This window comes from Sus scrofa, chromosome 2, assembly GCF_054392235.1.
Source record: "Sus scrofa isolate SSC_HxYL_T2T_F1_AM1 chromosome 2, Sscrofa_HxYL_maternal_Yorkshire_Landrace_v2.0, whole genome shotgun sequence".
Lineage (NCBI taxonomy): Eukaryota > Metazoa > Chordata > Mammalia > Artiodactyla > Suidae > Sus > Sus scrofa.
Window position 1 is genome coordinate 110101495 of NC_139384.1, and position 27845 is coordinate 110129339.

The following is a 27845-nucleotide window of genomic DNA, read 5'->3' on the forward strand; positions in this document are numbered from 1 at the left end:
ACTAAAACTTCAATGGTTTGAGCCACAGGGAGTCTGACACTGAATCAAAGGGAGATATATAGGAAGAGGTTAGCCAAAGAAGGAGACTTTGTACTAGTGGCATGCATTTTTTTTTTTGTCACCAGGAAAAGAAGAAAGATGCAGTGGAAGGACCGTTGGGGAAAAAATTCTGAAGAATGCAGAGGCTGAGGTGGGTTTGACTGAAAGTGTAGAGGAGCAAGCAGCAGATATGGATGTTACTTACAGTCCATCCATAGTAAAGGAAGAGATTAAGCTAAATGAGAATCAACATACAGGACTGAAAATAGGATACACTGAGAGTTTGATTGTTAAAGTTATACATAGTGAGAGATGATGTTTAAATCTTGTTAAAGAATTCAGAAAACTTGCAGATATGCCTGTTTGGCAATAATAAGTTTGGAATCATACTTAGAGAAACAAGGTGACAACATTTTAGCTCATTATTATCAGAAATGGAGATATAACTTGGGTTTATCTCCCTCTAAATATCTATGTTGAGAAAAATATCTCTACATTTCTAATTAAGTGTTTAAATGAAAAAAAAAAATACTAACTGAAATTTTAAAAATCGGTCCGATTTTCCTACTTGATTCTGCATTTGAAAAGGAGAAAAAAACAAATAAACATTAACTTGGCTTTTACTGCTCCATTTGGGTCCCTGTTGTTTGCCTCTGCAAGTGATTCACATTTTCATGCAAGACTTTTCCAAATGTTTCAGCAGTGTGAATTGGGGTTTATATCTGTGACTATCTCCAAGCTTCTTTATCTGTCCTAGGCAGCAGGTTTCTTATCTGGCAGCCTTATAATTATGGAAGAAATTGCATATTAATGATTCAGTGCTTACATAAACAACTGGCCTTGGAGAAATCTAATGAACCAACTTTGTAGGATTTGATTTTGCCTAATTAAATGTAAATAATGTTAAATGTTGTATATGCCAGAATTTTTACAGTACCTTATGATTTTTTTAATGTACATGAAGCATTATGGATTCAGAGTTTTTAACAGTTATCTCTTAATTCATCTATTAAGTTAATATGGTTTGACATAAGATACACTCTATGAATGTGAGATACCAGCACATGTGCACACTAAGTGTTTATGTATGCAAGGTATAATTCTCAATTGCTGGGGTTTTTTTTTTCATTTTTTAATGCTCCTCCTTTGAAGTTGGCAGCTTGTACATTTTTATCTGAAGGTCTGAATCCGCATCATGCTTTGAAGGAGCAAATGGCTTACATGTGGTTTTCCCTTGCCTGTCTCTATTACCCTCTATCAGAATGAAATTCATTCTGACATAGTTTTTTACTTAAGCATATGCACCTGATCTTTTCCATCAGTCCTATGCTAACACATGCCATCATTTAGGGATATGTACAATAACTGGTTTTTAAAACAAGAGGATAGTGTCATTGGGAAAAAAAAGGTAATTAAGTTTACATATTAGAATAAGATAGTAATATTGTATGATAGAAAATTGTTATTTGTATGTGTGTATGTCCATTAATTTTTAAAATGAGATAAAACAAAAAAGAGTGCCTAGTTTCCAAATTGGTCCTCAGCCCATAAACTTTAAAAGTATTTTGCAAAAGAAGATGAGGCTAACAATCTTAGATATAAGCAGCTTTGAGCCATCTACCATCGCTTACTCAATGTAACATTTTGGAGCAGTTGCATGTATTGATGACATGGTTCTATAAAAGCAGTAGTCCATTCTGAAAAAGGATGGGTGTGTGTACATGTATAACTGAATCACCTTGCTATACAGCAGAAATTATCACATCATTATAAATCAACCATACTTCGATAAAACTAAAAAATGAAAGGATAAAAGTGGTAGGCCATAAGTAAAACAGATAAAATAACTTTTTATATAACGATAAGTCAGAAACTTTGCTTTTCTTAACACTGGAGTCTCTAATTAGCCCAATCATCCTGGTCTTTATGGTCCTAGATAGTTCTTTTTTAAAATGTGAATCAGTGAAAAATTTGGGCAAGTTAACTAACAACAATTTTTGTTTGTTCGTTTGTTTTTAAGGCTGCACCTGCAGCATATGCAGGTTCCCAGACTTGGGATCAAATCAGAGCTGGAGCTCCCAGCCTGTACCACAGCCACAGCAACGCAGGATCCAAGGCACGCCTGCAACCTACACCACAGCTCACGGCAACAGCAGAACCTTAACCCACTGATAAAGGCCAGAGATTGAACCTGTATCCTCATAGATACTAGTTGGGTTTGTTACCCCTGAGCCACGATGGGAACTCCATGACATTTTTTAATTGGCTTTTTTGGAATATTTCTTAATTGGGTAAAAGTAATCTATCTCTAAATCTCTAAACCCATAGAGCAATATTCACCTAAAATTTTCTCTCAAAACTTTGTGGTATGATAGGAATGATACCAGGTAAAACTCAGGTCTTATCAACCCCCAATCTGGCCTAGTTTATGTCATACACCTTCTCTGTTATAATAGGTAGGTTAATTTTTAAGTTAATTTTCTTTACCAAGACTCAGTTTCTCAACCTGCAAAATAGACAAAGTAATAATTTAAGATTGTATTTTTTGAATAAATGTAATAGAATATACAAGGAAACTAGCATGCCTATTGTATACACTCAGGGCAGTTTTTCACTCTAATTGCGGAAATATCTCCTGAAGCCCATATTCCTACCTCACTATTGCCATTATTTGACACTTAGGAAGGATTAGTATACTGTCACATTTTCTGATACCACAGAGACAAGTAATAGCTTGGTTACATTCTGAAAAGTTAATTATTTTTTGAAATGTTTCGAAACAGAAAGCAAAAACTCTTTAAAAATGGACTAATACTTTAAAGTATCTCACTTTTAAGTATGATACCAATATACAAAGAACATTCATTATTTCATTTCACAACAATTCAGATATGTTTATTTGTTGAGTGCTTACTATCTGTGAAATATTGTTCTAGGTGATGAAATACAAACAGTGAACAAGGGATAATGTCTCTACTCTCATGGGGCTTCCCACTTTGTGGGAAAGACAATAATAAACAAATGAATAGTAAACGATTGACCTCTAATGGAAATAATTCTGGTGAAAAGATAGAAAGTGATTGTAGGGGGCAGGGTTGGCTATTTTAGATAGGATGATCAGAGATAACTTATCAGTAGAGGTGATATTTCTTCTGAGATCCAGATTATGTGATAATAAGCCATGAGTATAAAGAGTGGAGAAATGTGTCTGTCAGAGAATAGCCTGAGCAAAATTTCTAAGGCCACAATAAGTTATTTTGAGAAATAGAGAACAATTCAGGGTGGCCAGAGCACACTGAATTGAGGCCTAGAATGGAGAAGAATGAGAACTATTTTTAAATGGCACTGTTTATTTAAACTTTTCATTATTCATTGCTAGTAAGTATAAATATAATCAATTTTATATGTATATTTGTTCTGTATCCAGCAATCTTGCCAAACTTACTTATTAGTTCTTATAGCTTTTCTCTAACTTTCACTGAATGTTTTACTTACATATTCATGTCATCTAAAAATATAGTTTTACTTCTTTTCCAATCTGAATGCCTTCTATTTTTCTTGCCTGACTTTACTGTCTAGAACCACAGTACAATATTGAGTAGAGTGGTGAGTGTGTATATTTCTGTCCTATTTTTCTTACAGGGAAGAAATTTAGTCTTTCATCATTAAATATGTTGTTAGTTATAGGTGTTTTGTAGATAACATTTATCAAGTTGAAGTTCCCTTTGAATCCCAGTTTGCTGAGTTTTTTTATCATAAATTTCTGGATTCTGTCAACGCTTTTTCATTTATTGAGATAATTTTTGTTAATATAGTGAATTGCATTTAGTTTTTAATGATGGATTAACCCTAGATTTCTGAGATTAAGCCCCATTTGATCATATTGTGTTTTTTTTGTTTGTTTGTTTTTGTTTGTTTGTTTTGTCTTTTTACCATTTCTTGGGCCACTCCCGCAGCACATGGAGGTTCCCAGGCTAGGGGTGGAATCGGAACTACCACTGCTGGCCTATGCCAGAGCCACAGCAACGTGGGATCCTAGCCGCATCTGCAAACTACACCACAGCTCACGGCAACGCCAGATCCTTAACCCACTGAGCAAGGCCAGGGACTGAACCTGCAACCTCATGGTTCCTAGTCAGATTCGTTAACCACTGAGCCACGACAGGAACTCCTATCTTTTCTATATATTGTTAGATATATATTGAAATTATGTTTAGAATTTTACATCAATTTTTATGAGCAGTATAATTTGCTACTAATCATCCATTTATTTTTCATCTCAAATTTTGTAGCTTCCCATTTAGAAGTTTTATTTAGGTATTTTGTTTGGTTGCTTGTTATTTTATATCTTTCATATCTCAACTATTTTTTAACATAGAGGATACGATTATAACTGTTTTAATTCCTTTCTGCTCATTCTAATATCTGTTCTTATGGATTGATTTTTCATTATGTATATTGTTTCCCTGCTTTTTTGCATGTCTGATAATCTTTGATTGGATGCTAGACATTAATTTTACCTCACTGTATTCTGCATATTTTGTACTTCTACAAATATTCCTGAATTTTCCTTTGGAACAAAATTAGGTTACTAAGAACCATTTAGGTATTTGATGATAATTTTTAAGATAGGAAACAGTCCTCGGTTTACAACTAATTATTTTTCACTATTGAGGTAAGACCTCCTTGAGTAGTGAACCTAGAGTCCCATAAATTGTCAGTTTTTCTTATCTAGTTGTTGAGAGCAGGCATTATTCTGGACTCTGTGTAACCCTTGGCACTGTTCTCTTTAATCCTGATAGGTGGTTCTTTCTCTGGCTTTGGGTGGCTTCTTCATATTCAAGACTCTGATCATAGCTCTGTTGAGTTTTTTCTGCAGGTCTCTGGAGCCCGTGCAACTCTCTCTTCTGTTTCTCTGCCCTGGGATATATACTTACCTTCACTTCCTCAGACTCTCAGCTCTATTTCCTCAATGCAGGAGTAGTACTGGGTTCCCTAGAGTTTTAGCACTCTGCACCACAACCTGGTCTCTCTCTTAAGGCTGCCAAATGTAGTTATAAAAGAGCTTACCTAATAGAGTTCCCATCTCTCAGGAATCACTATTCATTGTTGCCTGATTTCCATTGTCTTGAAAACTTTTTATTCTTTATATTTTGTCTTTTTTGTTACTTGGGCCTGGAGGATAAACCTGGCCCCTCTAATCTCATCTTCATCAGAGATATAAGTCATTTGTTTTTGTTTTGTTTTGTTTTGTTGTCAGTGGAATGAAAGCAAAGTCATCTGCTGAGAATGAGAATGGTGGAGGGATTGAGTTTTAACAAGAGAAGGAAGGACATGAAATAGTTATCTCAGAGAGTAGTCAACGAGCCTACCACTGAAAATTATTAGGACTGCTATCATCATATGTAAAATTAAATAGCTCCAAACTAAGGGGTAATATGAAAAGGGTTAAAATAAGCCTGCATAAATTAAAACATCTTTAATTCCTCAGGTTAAACTTGTCTTTATTTTTCTTCTGAAGCTCTCAGTACTAGGCCTTCATACCTAATTCTACATGCACTTTAGATGAGGAAAGATTTAATTACTTCAGCTAATTGAAAAGGAAATGTTTTCTGGTGTCAATATTTAAAGGAAAAAAGTAGAGTAGGCTAATAGTTTTCACAAATACTTCATTATAAAAATATAGTCTTACCAATTGTGGTTACTGATGTAAAGAAAATGTCAAATAATAATTGCATGCCTTTAAATGATTACTCAATTGATTGAAAAAAACTGATGGGCATTGTTTTCTACACAGATTTTGAGCCTTTCTGCAATATAGGCCAAATTCCATAAGGAACATGTTAGTTCTAACTGTTGCACATAATGTTAGTTTTAATCTCTCCTGCCCAAGATTTATCTCTCCCTTTACATTTTTACATCTTTTGATAAATCTATTTTGTGATTTCCTCAAGAATGCTTGCTTTTATTTTTTCCCACATACCAGAAATGTAACAGAGCAAACTATGTTAGCTTTTGATTTATATCTTCCTGGCTTTATGTCATTTAGTATTTGTAGACTATGCCTTCACTTTGAGTTATTTAGTGTATGCCACTAGATCAATGGAAAACAAGTGTATGCTTTTGAGTCATGGATGGATTTAATATAGAAACTTAAAGAAGTGTTTGTTGGGATTTAGGAATCTATAATTTTGTATTTCTCTTAAGTACTTTCACCAACATAATTAATAATCACTAATTTTATAAACAGATGGATCCCTTTCTATTTTTTGCTAATTTCCCAAATTCTTGAACAAATTATTTTGTTCATTTTTTTAAAAAAATACCTATTATGTGCATAGCATTACAGAAGACCAATGGTGGAAGCAATGACAATATGTGATCATTGTCATCAATAAGAATTAATTTTTATTATTAAAACAAGATTTACACAAATAAAATAGCAGGTGAAATACAAAATACCTGATAATTGTATAATTGGTGGAGTTATTTCTACAAATAATGGAATTTTTAGATTTTCTGAAGAGAAAGATCTAATTGTGAAATGATCATGGAAGGCAGCCTTATGGATGTACCACTGAGATGGACAGTGGGATATAAATCTTTTTTTAGAGGGTAACAAGCAGTAGGGAAGGCAACACAGAGAGAGCGTTTTTGAGAACTGAGGTGGAGAGACCCATGGTTACATGGCAGGGATATGGAAGGTGGGGACAGCATGGCTGGAGCAGAGAGTTTGTTGGGAAAAGGTGAAAGTAAAGGTGAATTGGCGTAAGATTGTCAAAGGTGTTAACTTCAAGGCTAATGCCAACTTCAGACTATTTTAGAGGCCTGATTAGCCTACCAAAGGCTTTTCCAAGTGTTGGCTGGAAAAATTTACATCTCTTTCCCATTAACAGTGAGCCATTAATTTATGGTATTCACAGGCGGCTGAAAGTTCCAGTTTGGTCAATCTTGCCAGTTTAAAAGTGTCAGTCTAACCAAGTCCTTCAAGCTCACCCAGTGATATTTACTTCCCTGAATTCTGCAAACTACCCATTAAATATATTCACAATCATCTTGATTTAATCTAGGACTAGACAGACCTCAAAAAAAGAATTTCCCTTTCTTCCTAAATGCTCACAACTATTTTAAAATCTTTATCTGACCATTTTCTTACTTTTTAGATGTTTTTCTGGCCTCTTTTTTTCTTACAATGTGAAATGACCTAAGAATTATAAATGACATTGAGGAAGAACAAAGCAACCCAGCAGTTGGGGAGAAAGCTCAGTATGTGCCATAATTTTCTGCTCTGAAGAGATAAACTGATCAATGATATGCTACAGTGATTTTACCAGAAAGCCTGTTTATTGTTTTGGCTTTAGCACATTAAAACTAGCAATGGTTCAATAAGAAGGGTTCATGTTAAGAATTTTCTTGCCAAGTATAAAGTTCCTTGTTGATTTCATAGATAGTTTCCCCCCAGGAAATCTGTGCTCAAGAGGGAGATTGCTGAACCCAAGAGAACTTGCTTTCATTCGAAAAACTATAAAGAAGCCCACAACACAGTGAATGAAACATCAAGAAAATGTAAACATCTTTATGGTGGTGGAATTCCCTAAATACAGCACAAGGCTCTTGTGATCCAAAACAGCTGTTTTTCATGTGTATCTACAACCAGGCACAAGGAGAAATGCTGCTCAGACACCTAGGGTCATTTCAAATCATCTTAAAGCATCTTTGGCGCCCTTAAATATTAATGAAAGTCAACAAGCAGTGAAGTCTTTGCCCTACAGGGACTGTCACTGGTCAGCTCCTTGCTGTTTGTTTGAGTTAATCAAATTACTGTATCATTGGTGCATTTGTACCCTCCACCATTAATGATGAGTGTCTTTGAAGAAAAAGAGGATGTCTTGGCATAATGGCACATTAATCCTGTGGGAGATGGGGGAGGGGTGCTCTTTTACCTAGACTGCCCTTGTATGTGAGGTGCAAGCGTAGATGAAGATCACTGGCGGAAATCAACCTTTAATAAGTCTGTCTAAAAGCCACTTCACGTTATCCCAGCTACATAGGAAATACATATGCAAAGAAGAAAAAGAAGCTATGAAAGGAAGAGTTTAAGGCTGTTAATTTGTTAATTTGGTTCCTCTGATGGAGTATCTGGATATTGGTACAACTCTTAATATGCATAGAAGTAGTTCAGAAAAATTACTCCTGCCGTAGAGCTAATTATTATCAAAATGACAAATATTCCCGGATGATACTGACACTACTTATTTGCACTTGGAAAAACAGACTTTTCTTTCCAGCATCGAAATGGTTAAAATGAAGAAGCCAGGTTATTACACATTTCAATTCCAGAGTCAAATATAAAAATTTCTATTATAGGGACAATTAATTACATCTCAAAATGGCAAATGTGCATCCTTGTCAGGTAGAGTGTACTCTGATGGCCTTTCCTCAAACACTGAATGTGGAGATTTGATCTCTTCTAATGGTGCTGAGAAAAGGGTAATTACGCTATGGTCAAAGCTAATTTGCTTTCTGCCAGATGAACTGTTGTATTTTATTGTACGCTGACATTTTAAAGTAATTACGGCACTGTTGACCTTAGACAATTCCAGTTGTATCGCTGTCTACAGCTGCAGCGCTCCGTCTACCTTTGGCTGGCAGACAGTGGCTGTAACGAGGTAATGACACGGACAAAGAGCACCATATGGGGCTCCTTTGAGATACACAAAGCCCAGTGAAAGGAAACAAGAAAATTTTAACATCATCATTACAGTCACACATCTTTACAGCTATAAAGGATCCTGTCCACACTTGCTTGTGCGCATGCACATACACAGACGGGCAAATAATCTAAACACATTGCCGGCTTATATTTTAGGTGTGCGCGTGGGTGTGTATGAGCATGCGTGAGTGAGCCCATATGTGTGTGCGTGCCTGTGTGTGTGTGTTTCTTTTGTAAATGGCAGCATGCATCAAGAAGAAAAAGAGATCAGGTAGAACTGAACATGACGGACTGGTCTTCCCCTGACACAAGTTCAAAGGCTAAAGACTATTGATTGAGATAAAAGCTCAGGTTCTTATCTAATGTTAAAGACACGCCTTGTTGTCTGAAAGCCTCGCACATAATTAGGCAGAAAGAAGAGCCCTTCAGCCAGAAAATCACTATAAACTGAGCTTCATTAAACTTAGATATTAGTTAATTTAAAGGAAGAAGTTATTATTCATTGACATATTTTAATGAGCTATCTGGCTGTCTTTTCTACAGTAAGAAATAAAAACGAGTTCAGAGTTCGGCCTGGTTAATGTATCCCCGCTAAGACAGCAAAATAGATTAGTATCACTAGGAAAAAAAAAAATACTTTATCCTCTTAAGCCAAAATGTACAGAATATTGAGCTACGGAATTATTGTCAAGAGAGGTGGGAGAAAATTGGGTTTTACCATCATGTTAAATATGTTATTCTGTTTATTAGAGTGTGTGAAAATGGACTATGGAAATGTGAGCTTATTTACAATAAGCCATGGGCGTTGCCTACATCATAGCTTATAGCCTACTTATGTGACAATTACATGGAGCCAAAAAAAAAAAAAAAAAAACAATTTATTTTCTTTTGAATTGCATTTTTATCATTCAAGTTTTTTTCCCCCTAGTAATTATTGGAAGGGCACTTGTGTGACTATCTTACTGAGGAAAAAAAGTTAATTTACAAATGATGTTACAAAGATAGCAGAGATTTCTCTAGTGTCCTCAATTTATTTTTACTATGGGATTTCTTTTTCCCCTAAAGTTTGTTGGTTTTTCCTAGCCCTTCTCACTTTCATTAGTATTTGGAGATCTCTATGCCAATAGAGATGTGTATGTGGTGTGTGCGTGTGTGTGTTTAAGGCAGTGTTCATTTGACAGATTCCCATTCAAAATTGGAATTATATGGAATTAAAGTAAACATTAAAATTATCATTTCTGTAATGCTTACTTTTGGTGGCATGTGACCTAAAATTTACCTTGTTTGTAACCAAGTGAGAAGTTCTAAAGTAGATGCACTAGTCTCTTTTTAAGTCACATTTTTGTTTTACCTTTAAAACTTAGGAAAAACTCATTGATCTATATACTGTATTCATTGTGAAGGGCTAGGGATATATTAAAGCTATTTTAAAAATCCTTCTAACTACTGAATTCCACTTGCAATTTCTGATATTGTTATAATGACTTAACTGTTCTGACACTATAATTTTGCCATAGATACATCCAATCAAGATCATATATTAAAAAGAATTGTGACCAACACATTTTAGAATGCGGAAGAGTAAAATATAAAAGCAATCCAAGCATATGAGGTGGTACACTAAAAAACTTAAAATCCCAACATGTTTGCTCTTTGCAGATTCAGACCTGAGTCCAAAACTAGAAAACACAATTGGAAATAGGAACAACCTATTTGTATTCTCATTGTTTGCTGTTATTAGGAACAATACCTCACACCTAGGAGCCAAAAGTTTCATCTCTAAATACCCTTGATTGAAAACATTCATTCCATTTGTTAATGAGTAAGACGATGGAAGCCTACCATTTCATACTTTTAGAAACTTTTAGAATATATTTACTTTTTCAAGAGTTTACCTAGTGATGTGAAATAGGTATTTTACTGTCTAATTTTTCTTCTCTCCAAGTCCCAAAAAGTAGGAAAAAAAAAAAATAAAGGGAAAGTAGACTTTCAGAAAGCTGAATTAAAAAAAAAAAAAAAGAGGAAAGAAAAATTTCAACCATATTTCTGAAAGAGGAATGGTATGAGGGAAATACATGAGTCCAGAGAAGTCACAGAATCAGGAAACAAGTTCTGATAGATTGAGAGTGAGTGGGAGAAAGAAAGAGAGTGACAAGAAGTAAGAAATCACTTCCCTGAATTAAGAGTGAGCGGTGCAGTGAGAGAAGCTGAGAGACAGATAGATGGAGTTGGAAGCACAGATAAGGAGAGAGCTATACTGTAGAAGCAGGGTGATTGTAAAAGACTACTGAATAATAAAGCAGGTGCATTGTAGGCAAACCCACACCGGAACATTAATGGTGCTATGTGGGTCTGGATCCCATAAAAAGCCCAATTATTTTGAAGCTGATGGAATACTAATGGAAACAAATTAATAAAGGAAACAAATCACACAAACACAAAAACAGAACTAAAGACATATAATGGCTCTGAGTTCCAATCCTTACTCTTGATTTTTTTTTACTGTTACTTACACTTCAATTCTTTGAATTCTGTTCTATGAATGGGATAGGCAGGGAAGATTGGAAAAATTCTGAAATAACTGCAATACTAGTGCTTTAATCCAATATCCCGGTAATTACACTGATTATTTGAAAAAGAGAAATATTCACACCATTCAACGGTGGCAGAGAGGTATTTTTTCCCCCCCATGCAAAACCAGAATTGGAAAAGAGAGGCACAGCTTTCCGGAAGGTTAGAATTTTAAAGCAAGTGCTTAAAAGTCCTTGGAAAAGTTTTAGAGATGGGTTGGAAGCAAAATGATTCTTTCAACTCACTTAAAATGAGCTAGTTTTCCATGCAAAGCTATTTTGAGCCATAAAAAAACAGTAACTCTAATCAAGTATATAGATTCATTAAGGACCATACTAGATCGAGGTCAAATATGTGACCCTCCAATCTGGGTGCACTTAGCTCAGGCAATACTGGCTCATCATTACTATCTTGAATTTATTGTCCATGAAATAGGCTGTTGCCTGCTTTTCTATCAAAACAAATATAAAGACTAATCCAGCACGTAAAAATGTAAGTCAGAGTATTGAATCTTTGTAGCTGGACTGGATATACTGCAAAGCTACAGAAGTGTGCTTAACATTTTTAAAATATCTTCCATAAAATAATGTACTTTCTCTCCTAAAGATTCATTGCAGAGTGGCTTTCATTAATTTCAGGAAATGGAAGCCAATCTTTGTTAGATCTGCCTTTTTAAAAAATGTCATCTGTGCAGCAAAGTTTAAGGAAGCATCAGTTTTTTGTGTATCCAGAATAAAACTTTCCAGGAAAACAAAGGCACAAGGTTCTGAGGAAAATGTAAGTGATTAAAACACCAATATTATTAGGAGGACTAATTTTAATGTAAATATTAAAGGCTTATTTAAAATTTCATCTTAAAAAGAAAAATATGTATGTATCAGTTTGCATATATTTAAATATTTTTATTACTTTCTAAAGCTTTGAGATGAACAATCCTATTATCAAGAAGACTTCTTTCAGCAAGTAATGGCTAGAAATTAGTTTGGTGCTGATTTAACTAAAATAGTCAGTTTATATATTATTATTTTAGCATTTTCACAATGTCTTTATTGGGCAATTATATAAGGATTAAAAAAGAAGTAATTTAAGATTATTACAAAGTTAATTAAATTAAATCAAATCTTCGATTACTCTTAATTTCCATTCTCATATAAAGTTTGGCCTTCAGTAAAACTTTTTTCCCCTTTCTATCACAAGGTAAAATATTTCTTGCTATAATCCGGACCAGCTACAATTTCCAATTGTGTCAGGAAACTGCTCTTAAGCTGATTGTTATTAGATAATGCATTTTACATAGATTAGCCTAAATTAAGAGTCAGGAGGAAAAGCTTTCATTTTTTTTTTTTTTTCTTTTTCTGAATGATGAGTAACTGTCAGTGTGCGGATGCCTCTTTTCAAGGAATGTGTGAAGCTGTCACCCTGCTACATCTGCAGGACAATCCAGATGTTACACATATGAAATCTGGGTCTCGGCATGGTGATGATTGTCAAATGAGAACAACCTAATTGTATGCCCAAGTCTCTATAAAATGACAATTTTGGAAGAGTTGAAGAAGGCCAATATCTTTCAATTATTTTTAACCAATATCTATTCTAAGTTTGCATTATCTTATTCTAGGGGAGTATTAAAAATATTTTATTTTAGAAAGGAATGAACTATACCTCATGTTCAGATTTCATTAGTATTTATAGAAGAAAAAAATTTGTATTTTTGAGGTTTTCTCTAATCATTGCTATTGAGGACGACAAATTCTGATCTGAGGACAGTGTACGTGCCACACTGGCATCTGAGCCTGTTTATGCAGGTGACGGCTGGTTTAGGACACCTCTGAACTGTCACGTACCATTTGAATTAATGAGGCCATACAGGTCCAAGGTCTCTAAAAAGGCCTCTCTAGATTAGGGTCTATTAAACCTGCCACAAGCTGCTTAGTGTTATAAAAGTGACAACAGAGGCTCTTTTGGCTTACCATTTTGTTCTTTTTTTTTTTTTTTTCCATTTCCTTTTACGTTTTTTTATTTTTTTTTTTTAGAATATTGTAAAAATAACATTCTTATTCTTCAGCAAATACTGTGCAAACTTATGCCGAAGAAATTCCTATAGATTTCTCAGTCACTCCAACAGTCTTTAATGGGTACCAATATGCAAAACAGGGAAGAAAACACACTATCAAAAATACAAATTAGGTAGAAAAGTAGGTTTAAGAAACCGTGTGATAAGTTGATAAATGAGGCAGTTAGTATTATCTTGTTTTGTTATAAAAGGTTATTAAATGTAGCTGCATTTTAGCACAGTAAAATAATAGAACCTGCAAAAAAAAAAATGGCCTTGTAATTAGGGATAAATAGAAAGCATTATCTCTGCTTAGGCAAAATCCAATATTTAGCTGACGGAATAAAATATCATGGTATGTTCATATGAAGAGCGCAAATATCAACAAATAAAGAAGTGATAATTAACATTCTTTAAGGATCACATTTAATATCATTCTCCTGACAATAATTTTACTGTCACAACATTGGCTTCATATTTTGTTGCGTATCCTTTGTTTGCTTCCTGTATTATTTCAAAACTCTTCTTCAGACAACTGTAGGTTTTTTCTGGACCATGAATATTATTGCATTAATGGACTTCTGTTTTTGCTTAGAAAAATTTGAGTGCAAAAATCAATTTAGCATCTCCAAATCTATTAGGTGCTTAGCCTTTAATTTGCTTCACATTAACATGAAATGGTCAAAATATGAGGTTATTTTTGGAGTGATTATTATGATTGTAATAAGGCCTGACACTTGCGCCACTTCAAACACGTAACCACCAACAGTTCCATTACAACAAAAGAGCTCCCAGCATAACACATTTTAATAGTCAGAAGAGTTGTGAATTCACAGCTTTGCACAGCAGGTGTGGCTGCACATCTTTGCACCCCTAAATACACTTGCTCATCTAATCTGACAGATTAGACAATGGCACAAAACCCCCATCACCGATGTCTAAACAAAGACTTCATTTCGAAAGAGACAAAGCTTCATGCAGACTGTGTTGCCACTAATAACTTTTCCGAGCAGAAAACAATGTATATTTTATTAATGAAAAACAAATTGCGGCAGGGAAGATGAATGTCTTGGCTTTTCTGACATTTGAAATAATTTGCTTTCCTTTCCCTTTTGTGCCTTTAATATTTACCTTCATATCAATCTTTATGCAATTTTGTTAATTAGCTATGGTGCTGGCAGCGGGGGAAACATCGGAAGGCATCACAGACCAGGACCTTAAAACCCAGGTTGCAAGGGGAAAACAATTTTGTGATTTGTGTGTGTGCGTGCATGTGTGTGTGGGAGGGGGGGGGGGAGTGAGATTCAACTATACCAGCAAGCATCCCCTTAATTAAAGCCAGAGGAAAGATTGACTTTGGGGCACCCACACTTTGGTGGCAAGGCTCTTGGCAAAGAATTTCAAGTAAGCAAAGGCAACCTGATTTTCTATTCAACTTCATCATAGCTAAACATGAAAAAGTGAGACTGGAGATGTGCATATTTACCATAAGGGAATGGACTAAACATTAATGGGCTCCGGGGGCTTATTTGGAGGCAGCTGCACTTATCATGAATCAGGAAAGGGAAATAGCAGTCCTGGTGTGCTGTAGGTCAGTCACAAATGCCGACTTGAGAGAGCCATAAATCTCCACCCTGACTTCAGCCTGTGAGTCGCAGAACACCCTTCTAGCATTTTCCTATAATTTAAAGATTATGTAAGGTATATCGCGTGTTCGATGAAAATATTAATTTAGAAATAAATCCTGTAAGTGCTCTGAGGCAGCGGCTTCTGCCGCAGTTACACTTCAAACAGGACAGGCTGCTAGTTTTGTCAACAGTAGGAGGTCATGGAAGGCTGCCAAAGAAAACAAACCTTTTTCAATAAAATGCTTTCAGTTCTAAGTAGTCACAGAATATCTCCTGTACTGTTTTATTACTGATATTTAAACTTTGATATATTATCTTTCGCTGACAATTTCTTGAGTCAGAAATCTTAATCATAAAATGAAGTGTAGCACACACACCAGAAAGGCAATTAATCACAGCAAACTCTTTCCGAGAGTTCAAATAATTTTGTTATTTTTGTTGAGGGAGCTGGGAGGCAGAAGACAATAGTAAAACTTATGGTGTAAACTGTTTCTCTTTCTTTCTTTATTTTTTGTTGCTTCCTAAATATAAATGACATATACTAGTGAGGAAAATCTTGAGCTTTCAGAAAAAAATGATAGAAGTTTCCCAATGAAGGAATGGTTTTATTAATGATAATAATAAGGTACAGTGTCATTTTCATTTATCAATATGGTATAATTGATCCTAAAATAAAAATGTTCTTCATCTGTCTCTTTGTGTAAGTAGATAAAAATGTTAAAATATGAGATAAAACGTGCAATGGATATTCAGGTTTGTCATATACTTAATAACCTAAATTGAACATTAATGCATTTGAAAATATTACCCAGGTAAGGAAAATGAAAGTTGAGGTAATTGATTTCCAAAACCACCTCTCATTTGTAAGGCCAGCATCGTGTTGGAAGACTGGTTACTAAAATTTTCATTTGCATTTTCCAACTAAAGACACCACATTTGCTACTAGATATCTATTCATGGCCTTAGAGCTTGGAAAGTAAACATATATAATTATCAGCACCAAATTCTATTAATTAGGTACAAGGTTCTATGCCAAGTGCCTATTCCATACTCACCATTGTGATTCATAAGGAGATTTTTTATTTTTTACCTTTTATTTTTATTCAATTTCTAAAGATATATAAGAAAAATGCAAATAGAAAATAATATAAATGAGGAGTTCACATATTCTTAATAATATCCTGGAATTGTAAGACATAATTAACATTATAGAGTGCCTAGAGAACCCAGGCAGAAACAAAATGAGAATTGAAGTCTCAATATTAGAAGTGTTGATGCAAAACTCATAGGCATTTCTCTTGCTTGCTCCTTATTTTCTCAGAGTATGGTTCAAGCGTTTTAATACTTATCTTGGTATCTTGACTGGCTTTAAAAGTAACCTATGCATGGAGAACTCTGACACCTCAGTGCAGGCATTATCAGCATGGCGATATCTGTAAGCTATGCATGGCCACCTTTATTGTTTTACTGTTTTAAAAGCTATGTTCCACTTTGAAATTACATTAAGAATATAAATTTCAACCTCAAAATTATGATTCTATACAACGGAGGCAGAATGTGTGCTTTGTAGCACAAGATCCCTTTCATTTAATATTAAGCATTCATCCTCTCACATTTTTTCTATTTTTGAAAACTATTTGAAATGAATAGACATGCACCATAGGATTCTAGACCCTGTAGAATCCCAGGGCCCATGCAGACTGAAGCCTAGCAGCCTCTTGTGCAGACACTGCCAGCAGAATATTTGAAGTTGAGGTAGCTTAGGAAGAGGCTGATCTTCACAGAAAAGCCAGAATTTCTAAAAAAAATAAAAAAAAATTTAAAGCCATTTTACCCCTAATCATAGATAAGCATTAAAGATATTAAAGCATGGCTGTGATCAGGCAATTTTTTCTCTGGCATACTTTTTAAGTGACGTCTAGTGTCTGCACAGTTTAGAATGAAGGCCTGATGTTCTTATACGTCCCATATAGTCTCATTTTGAAAGCCATCAGCTATGTGATCTTCCTGAATCCCAGCCCGTCTCCTTCTTTCACATAGCTAAAATGAATGGAAAAGTACAGAAATTATTTTGAAGTGATGTGGAATATACCTTGTTCCAGCTGTCCCATGACATGGCTGAGATTGGCCATCATGCACTGAAGTTGATTCCTTCACATTAGTCTATGAAGAATGCAAGCCTAGACTCCTCCTTTCTTCTTCTTTTTTTTTTTTTTGAATAATCATGATTGCTTACTTCTAACTATACACATGGAAACAAAAGTCATCACAAGGCATTAAGAAAACAGAGACAATGTCCTTGATCATTGGTTGTCTTTCACTGAATCAATTTTGAATTTTAATTCAAGTTTTGGCTATGAAGCTGTCTAGAGTCTTATGGTACAAAAGGTATAGATGCATTTTCTATTTGGTTAGCATGAAATACAGATGTCTAATACTGTTGAGCTAGCACTAAAGATATTGATTTTACAAACTGAAACTGAATCTAATTGCTTACTGTTAAGACATAGTATCTTGGCTGTGATGGAAATAAAGTTTGGAAATGCCAATTAAGAAAAACCTTTCACTATACAAGTAGGATGTTGTCTTTTTTTTTTTAATCAAATACAGCCAGGATACCAAGAATATCCATTTAAAAGATTTTGCAATTACTAATTTTGATAGATGATTAGTATTCTAAATCCTCTTGATTGGAAAAATACTTAACTGAGAAAATACTGAACCACAGAGAAAGAGATATTAGAAGGGAGAACTATAGTGTAATTAAGAGTTTGGGGACATAGTTGGCACAGTAGGAAAACAAGGAAGTTTATTTATCTATTGATGTCCACGAATAACAATCAATAGTTGCCGTTAACATCTTGTGACATAGGTTAGCATTTTGTTTTACAGTAAATAATTGAAGATCATTATATAGGATTATGTTATAGGCATTATATTATCTGCTGAGGTTAGAGACTTAACATATAGTCCTTATCTTCAAAAGAAACCCAGTGTGTAAGAGGAAAATTCACAGCAGTTCTTGGTTCTCCACTAAAATATTTATGACCCTCTATCATCAATTTCTGCAACACTACTGAGGTCCACAGGGCTGCCTAGTCAGCTCTCTCACCCATTCTTCATAGCAACGCTTTCCAACTCAGTATCATTGCTCCAAAACATTTATCCTAATTCCAATTCCCCACACCCCGGGAATAACCTTTCCTCCCACTCAAAAGGGAAAATAGAAACCATTGAGAGTCAACTCCTTCAACTTGCTGACATCCAACATATACTTATCCTGAGTCCTCTTTCTCCTCTCTTTTGCCACTTTTATCATCTACAAAAATTGTTGCCACCAACGCTGCACATGAGTAACTTTCAGTCATTCTCTTATTTGACCCTGGGATAAGTTGATGCTAAAAAGACATTACTGTTCTTGAAGAATATCCCCACACTGCATTCTCCTCACCTTCCTGGCTTGTCTGAATATTTTACTTTCCCCAAACTACTTTGGTCATTTCTATGCTAGGAATTTTCCCTGGTTATTTTCCATTGTTTTCTCCTTAAATATGGATTTTAATATGGTTCTATCTTTAAAATACATGAAATCATTATTTTAAAGCCTAGCATAGCAAGAGCAGCAGAAATTTTTGTTTCTTAGTGGCTAAAAAAAATTATTAAAAAAGAATTTTGCTTCTCTAGTGTTATATTCCCTTATTCTGCTATTTCTTTTGTAGTCAACCACAGTATTCAGTTAATGTCCATTGTGTACAAAGCACCATACTATGTGCTAAAGAAAGTTATCCAGGATTTCTGCCCCGTCTATAGGATTAACGCTACATCCATTATGTGACACTCACACTTAGCCTTTGTGGTCATTACCAGGATGTAGGAACACATCACCTTTTGATTTAGTTCAATCACGTGGCAAAGTTTTGCCCTCATCTGAACTTTTTCATCAACCCTGTCGAGTCTTAACGCATATACCACACCCATCATTAACAAGAATGTGTGTAGACTCTGGAAACTACTGACACCCAAGATGTTCTATAAAAACTGAAAAATAATGTAATTTACTAAGTTCATTTTATCTGTGCAAGTAACTTAGGCTACAAAATTTACTGAATATATATTAAGAGCTGACTCTTTTCTCATGCCTTACACTTTCCCTTGGGTCAAATAATAAAGATATTTCAGTGATTTACATTGGAGCCATGTTGCAGGGGCAGCCGGACATGAGCATGGAATCTTACTGCACAGAAGCTATCACAGTATTTTAATGAAAAAGTCTGCAAAATGGATTATGCTCTATTCTAGGGTGCCATTCTTTTTTACTTCATTAAGACAGGAATTTATTTAAAAAAGCACATACGCAACTCATGCGTCTTTTTTTTTTTTTTTTTTTCAACAGCTGCTCCTGTGGCATATGTAAGTTCCTGGGCCAGGGACTGAATCAGAGCAGCAGCTGCAGGACTATGCCACAGCCATGGCAACACAGGATCTGAGCTGTATCTGCGACCCACACCACAGCTTACAGCAATAGCAGATCCTTAACCCACTACGCAAGGCCAGAGATCAAACCCACATCTTCACAGATACAACTGGGTTGGGTCCTTAACCTGCTGAACCACAACAAGAACCCCTCGTGTGTGTTTTAAATGTTAGGACAAGTACAGATTGTGAGTAATTTACTGACTGTAATCTCAGGGCATGTGTTTGCTAAGTGAACTAGGTTTTACTCTTGTTCTCTGGAGACTTCTTTCAATAGAATCATCATCAGTAATTTATGCTGCTTTGTGATATCAAAATATTGAACTATCAGTGTTAGTGGAAAGAGCAAATTGTTCTACTCAATCACCCCACCATTTTAAAATAGCCAGTATCTAAGTTTTACTCTCTTCATTCACCAGGTCCAGACAGTAGGGGATGAAGCTGGGAAGGTGGGAGACAACAGTAAGTAAAGATATAACTTGCTGGAATGACCCTTAAGGATGTGTTTTCCTGCCTGAAGTAACATTTGACAGAAAAATTAGAGTAGACACCATCTTCACTTTTATCTTTCTCCTCAAATAACATCCTGTCAAATTACCTTCACAGGGTATAGGAGAAAGTAAAGAAGATGCAAGATGGTAGTAATGGGGTTGGACAGGGTCTTCCAGGGCTCCAGATATCACCTTCACAGATCTTGTTGCTTTGCCCAATTTGAAGACATATATTGTATAAAAGGCTTTTAGTATTTCTGATAACTACTAGGTTGATATTTAAACTGGAAAATTCAAAATTATGTGGAAATTAAACAACATGCTCCTAAATAATAAATGAGCAAAGAAGAAATCACAAGAGAAATTAGAAGATACTTGAGGTGAATAAAAACAAAAGCACAAGAGATCAGTACTTGTGTAATACAATAAAACCATCCTTAAAGAAAAAAAAAAGGTCTATATCTAGATCTAGAGCCAAATATCCACTTTAATAAAGGACAAAGACTGTAAATCAATTTTCTGCCTTAAAGACCTGGAAAAAGAGGAGAAAATTAAACTCAAAGCAAAAAGAAGGAAGGAAATAAAGATTTAGACAGAAATAACTGAAAAAGGGAATAAAAAAATAGAGAAATTCCTAAAAACAAACAGAAAAATCTCTAAATATACTGATAAAGGAAAAAGAGAGAAGACTACTAAAATCAAGAATTATGGTAGTGGCATTACTTCTCACTTTACAGAAGTAAAAAGAAGTATAAGGGAATACTATAAGTAATCCTATTACAACAAATTATGTAACCTGAATGAACTGCACAAATTCTTAAAAACACACAACCTACTAAAACTGATTCAAGAAGAAAGAGAAAATCTGAATAGACCTAAACAGATTGAGTTAGTAATAGAAAAACATTTAATAAAGAAAAGCCCAGGGCCAGATTGTTTCATTGATGTATTATACCAAATGTTTAAAAAATAATTGATACCAATCCTTTTCAAACTTCTCCAAAAAGAAAAAAAAAATAGAAAATAAATGACTGATTCTTAATTCATTCTATGAAGACAGTGTTACCCTAATTCTAAATTCAAATATATTATAATAAAGTCACAAGTCAACATTTTTATGACTATAGATAAAATACTAACAAACAAACTTTAGTATGCTTTAGTAAAAAGGATGATATATCATTACCAAGTGGGATGTATTCCAGGAATGCAAGATTTGTTAAGCATATTAAAATCAATCAATATCATACATCATACTAACAGAATAAAAAAATATGATCATCTCAATAGATACAGAAAAAGCATTTGACAAAATCCAACACACTTTCAGAACTAATACCCAACAAACTAGGAATGGAAGGAAATATCCTCAACCTGATAAAGGACATCTCAAAAAAACCCACAACTAACTTCACACTTAATGATGAAAGACTGAAAACTTTCTAAGATGGGAAACCCACAAGAATATCTGATCTTTTCACTTTTATTCAGCACTGTATAGGATTTCTAGCCAGGACATTTATGCAGGAAAGATAAATTATCCAGACTGGAAATGAAGAAGTAAAACAATTTTCAGATGGCATGATTATATATATATAATATATATAATATATAATATACACACAGACCATATAATCAGAGCTGATGTGTTCAGTAAAGTTACAGGATACAATATTAATATACAAATATTCAACTATATTTATATATACTAGTCATGAACAATCTGAAAATGAAATTAAGAAAACTTTCCTATTTTTCAGTAGCCTCAAAAGGAATAATATATTTAGCAAAAAGATTGTAACCAAAAGAATTGCAATGCTTGTATGCTGAAAACTAGAAAATATATTAAATAAATTAAAGTTAAATAAATGGAAAGATATCCTCTGTTAATAGAACAAAGTTTTAAGATGGCAATATTTCCCAAATGATGTTCAGATTCAGTGTAATAACTATGAAAATTCCAGGTTCCTTCTTTATAGAAAAGAACAAACTCATTCTAAAATTTATGATGGAATGCAAAGGACTGTAGATAGCAAAATCAATCTTGAAAAATAAGAATAAGGTTGGAGGACTTACCTTTCCCTATTATAAAACTTACTATAAATCTATAATAATCAGTACAATATGGTACTGGCATGAGGCTAGATATATAGATCAAGGGAAAAAGTAAGATTTGAGAAATAAACCTGTTCATCTGTGGTCAAATGATTTTTGACAAAAGTTCAACCAAGGGTATTCAATGGGGAATTATAATATTTTCAACAGATTTGGGGAAACTTAATATCCACATGCAAGAGAATTAAGTTGAATCCCTCACACAATATATAAAAATAAACTCAGAAAGTATCACAAACATAAATGTAAGAGCTAATACTATGAAAATCTTAGAGGGACTTATAGTAAATTCACATGACTTTGGATTTGTCAAAGATTTCTTAGGTATGACACCAAAAGCAAAAGTTACAAATGAAAAAAAAAAAGATGAATTAGACTTTATCTAAATATAAAAATGTTGTTCTTCAGAAGATATTATCAATAAAATGAAAGACAATTACAGAATCCATAAAATATGTGCAAATTATTTATCTGATAAGCATCTAGTATCCAGAATATAAAAATAACTCTTAAAGAGAAATGACTCAATTACAAAATGGGTAAAATAGACATTTTTCTAATGAAGATATGCAAATGGCCAACAAACTCATAAGAATGAGATTATCAGTATCATTCATCATTGGAAGAATGTAAGTCAAAACCACAGTGAGATACCACTTCACACCATAGGGATGTCCATTAAAAAAAGAGAAAGAGACAGAAAAATCTAACAAGTATTGTTGAGGATGTGAAGAAGTTGAAGTCACATACATGGCTGGTGGGAATATAAAATGGTGAGGCTGTTTCTAGCTGACATACAGAGATACCATATATCACCACTACTCCACCTTTAGGTATAAACCCAAAAGAAATGGAAATATGTGCACAGAGAAATGTATATACACATGTTCATAATAGGATTATTATAATATCCAAAAAGTGGAAATAATCCAAATGGCCATCAACTGATTAATGGGTAAAGAAATGTGGGATACCCATTTCCATGATGAAATATTATTGAACAATAAAAAGGAATGAAATATTAATACATGTTTTGACGTGGATGAATATTCAATATATTAGACTAAGTGAATAAAAAAAGTAACAAAAGACTACATATTGTATGACTCTACTTATGTGAAACATCCAGAATAGGCAATTCCATAGAGACAGAAAGTAGATTAACATTTGCCTGTGGGTAGGAAGAGCAGGAATTAGGAGTTGTTGTTAACATGTAAAGTATAACTTTAGGGGTGGTGGTAAAGGAATTAGGTAGTGGTGATGGCTGCAAATACTGCAAATATACTAAAAACCATACTGACAACCTCGTTAAGCATAAAGGAGAAATGAACTTTGTTGTTTTGAGCCATTGGAATTTGGGATTGTTGTGTTACCAGAGTATAAATTACACTGTCTGACTAATGCAGTCAATAGACAATTCTTGGAGTTCCCACTGTGGCGCAGTGGAAACGAATCCGACTAGCCACCATGAGGTTGAGGGTTCAATCCCTTGCCTTGCTCAGTCGGATAAGGATCCTGTGTTGCCCTGAGCTGTGGTGTAGGTTGCAGACATGGCTCAAATCTGGCATTGCTGTGGCTGTGGCGTAGGCCGGAAGCTCTAGCTCTGATTAGGCCCCTAGGCTGGGAACTTCCATATGCCGTGAGTACGTCCCTAAAAAGAAAATAAATAAATAAACGAACAAACGAACAAACAGACAATTCTTCTGTTTACCTACAAATTAAATTAGAAAACCCAGGATCTCTCATAATCTCACTACAAAGTTCCATCATCCTACATTTATCAGATTATACATTTCTGTATTAAAGCAATCTTGATTTGATATAAATCTTTATATGTCACTGAACATATATAACTATTTTTAAGTGCCATAGACCTTAATGAGGACCTTAAAAACTGAAAATAGACAATAGATATTTGGAAAATAAATCTACCTACAAATATTTGTTAAATGTTACCAAACATTTATTTTTTATTTCTATGATTTTACTTTTATTACCATCTTAGAGAACAAGAAGGAATATTAATGCTGGGTAATTACATTCTTATATGTCAAAAATTTCCTTTTGCTATTTTGAAAATTAAACCTCCTTCAAAGAATTATAATACCCTTAATATTGATGTATAAATGTCACTATATCACATTTAAAGAGAAGAAAAAATGATCCTAAGTAAAATTGCACAGGGTTGGTAGAAGATTTATTGTATATGCATCTGTCAACCTTCAATTTTGGAAATCACTTTATGATTTCCAAATGCATCATTTTTTCAATTTTCAAAAATCCTTACCTGTCAAAAAATTCTATTACCACAACAGCTTTCATTCAAATCTCCCTAATAATTATCATAGATGTAGGTGTGTTTATGTTAACTGTGTGAGATTCACATGTAGATCATTGTCTTACTTTTCCCTTTAGAGCTCACAGGGAAATTTCTTCTTAGATTGTATGTAAGTAGTCAAGGGCCTTATGCCTGGAGTAATTGCATCCCCAAAAACCAAAATCAGGTCCCAGATTTCTAATGTATCAAATATCCCTGCCAGCGTCATAATTTCTATTCCCATTAAATAGTGGAATTCTGTTTTCCATTGCTATCCTAAATAGCTACTGCTATGGTGGTCATTTGTTTGGCAAAGCAAATCTAATGAGGTATTTAAATATAAATGTATAAGTGAATAATTTTCCTTTACTCTTTTGCTTAAAATACTCCAGTGTGCTTAAACTAATATCCGCAAACTTTACCATGGTCTACCTGAAGCTGCAAAATCTGTTCTCTCCCTGTACTTCCAATCCCGCCTCCCTCTAGAACCATGAGGTTATCCAAGCATTAGGACCTTCCACTTATTTAGCATATTCTTACTTCTACTGCAGGTTTCATGTGGCTGGATCATTCTCATCATGGTGTTCTCAGGTCATATATTGCTTCTTCAGAAAGAGGACTTTCTCTAATTACCCTTGCAAAAATATTCCTATCACTATAAATAACATTATCCAGTTTTATTTCACTTACATAAACTTCCTGGTTTATTTCTTTACTTGTTTATTATTGGTATTTCATATCTAGAATAGGAGCTTCATGAGAACAGACAATGTATACTCAGTGCCTAGAAGATTGCTAAATTGGGGAATGACTGAAATAAGTGATTATGCTGTGAATGACTCTGACACACCACATTACAAATGATTTTGACTCTCCCCATCCCCCACATCAATGCAAGCACATCAGTGCCCACAACTTTCCTCAAGTCTTTCAACACTTTTTTGTCAAACAGCTGATCTCAGAGATCCTAAGAGCAAAAGAGCTTCTGCAATAGAGTCATTTCAAAAATGTATTAATAATCATTCATTTGCACTGTTTATTATTGTACACATAGTGACAGAAGCCTAGTTTAAGGACCATAGATTGCTGCATGAAATATGCTTGTTTTCCTCGACCCCAGTGAGCGTTCTCTGTGCTCATCCAAGGGCAGAATTTGGCCATGTGTGGTTAGTTGATTACAACAAACATATGGGGAAAATGGCTGAGAATGCTCAAATATTGAAACCATATGTTACTGCATGGGAAACTATGCCTTATTAAAAAACAAAACAAAAACTGAGAATCCAGCTAGAAACATACAGCTCAGGGCTTTTGCTTTCAGAGTTTAAGCAGCTCTCAATTTGTTAGACTGAAGACTTTCTTTCAGATTGAACTCAGGCTTTATCTCAGACCAGCTACTTATTTAAAATATTTCTTTTGACTACAGAAGCTTCTAAAAATCAAACATCTTGCAAAATTTGAAAATTCACTAAAAAGTAAAAGTATCCTGAATCTTATGAGATTTTTAAAATTCTATTTTAAATACCATGAAGAGTTCATAGCTTTTATATATATTGCTCATGTAAATGGAATGTTTTAACTCTTTTTTTGCTCAATTAACATCACATCATCTTCATAGAGGAATGGAACAGATAAAGAACTTGAATGACACATTTATAAGATACTAGTCTTGTAATTAAAGACTAAAAAAATTTAGATCAGAATAGGATTTGCACTCCAAGAGATGATGACTAACATCTAAGAATAGACCCATACATGTTGTCTTTTGGTTCTCAGATGAACTTTGCTTAATGGTCCTTCATTAAATGTAAGTTACTATCAATTATAAAATACACCACTATTAAGAAATAAAAATTCTGCCAATTTAACTATGATGCAATGCTCTCTTATATAAAATGTAATACACATTCTGATTTTAACCAGTTTAAAATGTGAAAATATATGCATGGTCGAATCAGTGAAGTATGCTAGCATACTGGGTTGAATTTTGGCTTAATGCCCTAGTATAAAGCACCAAATCCAAGGCACTATAAGAGATTCAAAAAATTTGCTTTTGATGGATTCAAACTTCCTTTCCCATTTTGGTACCTGTTCCCTTAGCTAAGGAGCTCAATGCCCTCCCCTCCCCATCTGAAGCCATGCAAAGAGCCCTGGCAGGAGGGAGTCCTTTACCAGCTCTGCTTTCCAGGGAGGAACAATACTCCCAGACTTCTGTTCCATCTTCCTTCTTCCTTCTGGTGACTGTTAGATATTGGTCTGATAGACTACCTTAAGCCAGGAAATTTGATAGCCAAAGATAACTGTATCTTATTGTAACAATATTTGCTTTTTAACTGCAGACTCCAAGTTCACAAATTTTAGCCCAATCAATTGTCACCTACAGTGGATATGGAACTGTAATCACAGGTTACATTCTGAGATAGAAAGACAATTAATACATGTAATTTATATCCTCATGTGATTCACATATATACTACAGTAAAGAGAATATCAGTTTTCGGGATTCACTAAGACCTTATTTTAAGGCCTACTATGTGATCTGGAAGTTGCTTAATATTTCTTAATACTGTTAATTCTGTTTTCCTCATTGAGGAAGTGCAAATAGTGACAAATACATTTTATAAACTTTATAAGTATAGATAAATATAAGTAGTATAGGACATTTTAGCATAAAATTATGCTACAACGTGATGCAATGTATAGTTATCTAATTATATGCATAATTATATATATATATAATAGAAACATGTCATATATAATTATTAAACATGTTATATATAATTGTTATATGTAATTGTTTTGGAATTGTTTTGGAATGTCCATCAATTTACACATCAGGCCTAAGTAATATGAAGCACTTGAGCTCTACTAATTCTATGATAAATCACTAGCTGTTATACCAGAAGATTTTCTTCCTAATTTTGTATGTATTGTTTGGATATTCTTGTGTACATATCAAAATCATTTACCTAAAGATCTAGGCAAGTTTATAAATGATATTGCACAGCACAATTGTTTGAAATGCTTTTATTTTTTTCTTGCATGAATGAAATTAATTTTCTGTTTCATTAATATATTTTTAAAGATTTGTTCATGATGTTCTCTATGCAATTTTTTTCTTTTGTTATAATTTAAAACTGTAATGCTTGGTAATAGCACACTCCTACAATGAGAATGACAGATCTTTTATATCTACTGTATTTCCCTGATTATTTTTATCTTTCCTGAATGGCCATTTTTCCTTTTCTCTTAATTCTCCATGTCTTTAATTTTTAATTAAATTAGAACCTACTTCTTATTTTTTCATGATCCCTCTTCAAACTTCCACGTTTGCTTTTCCTGTTTCAATCAGACTATAAATTCAATAGGTCTAAGCTTGTTTTTTTAAGATAATTAATAATTAAAACATATTTATTGATTAAAAGATTAATTTGTGTCCATGTCT

The 27845-nt window shown here is 34.0% G+C and overlaps 1 protein-coding gene and 1 long non-coding RNA gene across 3 annotated transcripts in view; one reads left to right on the forward strand and one right to left on the reverse strand.

The window, feature by feature from the left end:
• The window catches only part of LOC102157568 (uncharacterized), a 1229235-nt gene that overhangs the window by 386432 nt on the left and 814958 nt on the right, over nt 1–27845 (reverse strand). The gene's annotated exons all lie outside the window — the stretch shown is intronic.
• The window catches only part of LOC146405644 (uncharacterized), a 290811-nt gene continuing 275018 nt past the window's right edge, over nt 12053–27845 (forward strand). Inside the window, exons 1-2 of the long non-coding RNA XR_014838368.1 lie at nt 12053–12100; nt 19897–19939. This is a non-coding gene — a long non-coding RNA (uncharacterized LOC146405644). The remainder of the gene's footprint in view (nt 12101–19896; nt 19940–27845) is intronic.